Raw genomic sequence first — 3412 nt, 5'->3', positions numbered from 1 at the left:
TGCTGCAGCAGCCCAGGTGATTCTGACGCAAGCGGTCTGTGGACCAGACCTGGAGAAATGCTGGTAGAGGCAGTAAGTGTCAGAGACGGATAGATGTACACGGGCGGCTGTAAGGTAAGCTAAAGTCGCATGCAGGCTTGCGGACTTCTGTGATGGGGGCGTGGTGAAGCACCGAGTCTGGCCTCAGTTGGGCGGGAAGGGGTTGGAGGGAGTCCAGTGCACCGAAGGCCACACTCGCACTCTTCCCATACGCATACATGGGAGGCACAGGCCTGCCTTTTGGGGATTTGTCTCTAGTAGAGGGAGGTGACAGGTGATGGTAACGCCCATGATAAGGGAAGCTCAAGGTGAATGAAAGGAAGAAGAGATTTTAAAAAAGTGAAAATGAAATAAATGAGATTACACATACTTCAGCAAAATCCGGAAAGCCCTCTCTTCTCTGAATCCTAAAACTCTTAGCCTACGAAACATGTTCAAGTGACCCTAAAAATATAAATTTAAAAAAACTAAGGCTTGTGGGGTGCCTGTGTGGACCAGCTGGTTAAGCGTTGGATTTCAGCTCAGGTCATGATCTCAGGGTCCCAGGATGGAGCCCCGGTGTTGAGCTCTGCACTCAGTGGGGAATCTGCTTCTCTCCCTCTCTCTCCCCACTCTGCCCTTCCCCTGGCTCGTACTTATTCTCTCTCACTCTCAAATAACTTTTAAAAAATTTTTTTAAATAAGGCTTTCCTTCAGTCCTGCGACGCCTATAGCTCCTGCTCCATCCTCTTTCTCTGCAGATCCAAATTCCTTGGGATTGTCTCCACTCACTCTTTCCACCTCCCTACCTCTCATTTACTCCTCAACAGCCTCTGGCTGGCTGGCTCTGACCCGGGGCCTCCTTTCCACCGGTATGTCCGAGAACTCCACTGACCCACTGCCCCCTGCTGGTCCTTCCTGCTTTGTCTGCTGCATTGGATCCTTCTAACACCTCCTGGAAATTCTTGTGGATTCTGGGAGCCCCTTTCCTGGGAGTTCTGCTCCTTGCAGGCTGTTCATTTCCTTCCAACCACCTTGTCCCTAAAATCTTTGTTAGTGGATTTCTGGATTTTTTTTCTGTTTTCTTTCTTTCTTTTCCTAGCTGTTGTATATAGAGAATATTGTATGTGCAACGTCTTTAAGCATTATGCATTCAGTCCACACATATTTACTGAGCACTGTTTATGTACCAGACGCTATATTAAATGATGGACATACTTGTTTAACCAGTGAAGTCCCTACCATCCCATTCCAATGAGAGGAGACAGGAAGTGAATAATTTCAGGTAGCAATCAATGCTCGGATGAAACCGGACTGTCCAGTGCCAGCATCAGTCTGATGTGAGAAGCAATGGAAAGAAGTCAGCGTTCAGCTTTTGACTACCAACCCAGGAGGGACAAGTTCCCAGCAAACCAAGAGCCATGGAAAGCCAGGCTTTACTCAAAAAGATTTTTAAGTCCCTTAAACTATCAACAAAGCAAGAACGGGGTGGTGGAGGGGAGGGGGCACACAGGATTGTCTCATTTACTACAAAGAGCTCCTCCTTGTGGGAAGAGTGAACCTGTCACTTCCCGCCCTGGTATAGGATGGAGAGGGGAAATGAGGAAGAAGGCCACAGAGGTCAGCTGCAGATGTCCCTGCTTTCCTTCCCCGCCCCCTCCCTCCCAGGCTGGGGTGGAACTGGCAGATAAAAACCGGGTTCAGGGGAAGGAAGAGAATTTCAGGGTTGATAACTGCTTCCTGGAGGTTAGCAGGGCTGCCCCACAATCCAGACCAAGGCCTGTTGACTAGCCTTACAAACATCTTCACCCCGACTGCTCCTGCCGCAGTTCCTAGAACTACCTGGGGCCTGTCGGGCCAAAGGCATCTTCTTCCCTTCTGATTTATCCTCCAGGTCTCGGCCAAAAAGAGCGCTGAAATGTGCGCCTGGTCACCAGTCACTCTGTATTGAACAGTTTATTTTCAGAACTTGCTGCTAGTGACCTGGTAATTGTTTTGCGGCTCTCAAAATACTGTTAAAATAGTCCTCAAAGTGAAGACCAAACCTGGCTTAGCAGTTTTTTGGTGCATTTTTATTTGGTTCGAAGCTAAGCAGCTTTGTCTATAGTTTTGAATAAACTGGGGGGGGTGAAGTTGAATGGAGTGAGAAGCAGAGATACATTTGGTTCCCAGACTGCACCTAGGCACCCCAGGGCTCTGCAGCAAATTCACAAGGGTTCCAAAGGATATTTTAATTTTCAAAGGAAATGCAGCCATTGGGGATGTCTGTTGTACCGTGCTCACTATTAGCTCAAGATAGTTCAATTTCAACATTATACTGCACCACACTACGTTCTTTTTGGTGAGTTATCTTCACGAAGCTGAATTTTTGCACGTTTTGGTGATAAACAAGTACCCCTGAAAAATCCATGTGAATAGGGGTGCCTAGTGGTTAAGCATCCAACTTTTGGTGTCAGCTCAGGTCATGATCTCAGTTTGTGGGTTCGAGTCCCACATCGGGCTCCACACTGAGGGCAGAGTCTGCTTGGGATTCTCTTCCTCTGCCCCCCACCCCCAGCTGCACTCACTCACATGCTCTCTCTAAAATAAATGAGTAATTTAAAAAAAAAAAAAAGGTATGAACAGGAAATGAGGGTGGTTGTGTCCAGTCTGATTCCAAGGTTTGAGAAGATGTGCACACATCACATCAATAAGTCATTGTGATTACAAATAAAATAAAAATATTTTTCCTCTTGATTTATGTGCCTTTTCTTTTTCCCCAATAATATGACAGCTACTAGGTTGGGATATAAATACTCAACAAGTTGTTTGAACCTAACTACATAATAATTTTAAAAACATTTTGGTTTGTTGCACGGTGGAAAAATGACTGACACACTAATTGTGCTGTGAACAGAGAAAGTTTAGGGACCCCTAATAAGCCATTTTGGGTTTTTTTTCAGAATGTATTTTTTTAAGTAATCTCTACCCCCAACAGGGGGCTCAAACTCATAACCCTGAGATCAAGAGTCACATGCTACTAAACCCTCAGTTTAAAAATAATGCCTGGGGGTGCCTGGGTGGCTCAGTGGGTTAAAGCCTCTTCCTTCGGCTCGGGTCATGATCCCAGCATCCTGGGATCGAGCCCCGCATTGGGCTCTCTGCTTAGCAGGGAGCCTGCTTCCTCCTCTGTCTCTGCCTACTTGTGATCTCTGTCTGTCAAATGAATAAATAAAATCTTTAATAATAATAATAATAATAATGCCTGGGGCGCCTGGGTGTCTCAGTGGGTTAAGCCTCTGCCTTCAGCTCAGGTTATGATCTCAGGGTCCTGGGATCGAGCCCCACATTGAGCTCTCTGCTCAGCAGGGAGCCTGCTTCCCCCTCTCTGCCTGCCTCTCTGCCTACTTGTAAT

This window comes from Enhydra lutris, unplaced genomic scaffold (assembly GCF_002288905.1).
Source record: "Enhydra lutris kenyoni isolate GAN:26980312 unplaced genomic scaffold, ASM228890v2 scaffoldscaffold1, whole genome shotgun sequence".
NCBI lineage: Eukaryota > Metazoa > Chordata > Mammalia > Carnivora > Mustelidae > Enhydra > Enhydra lutris.
Note: the sequence above shows the minus strand (reverse complement) of the source record.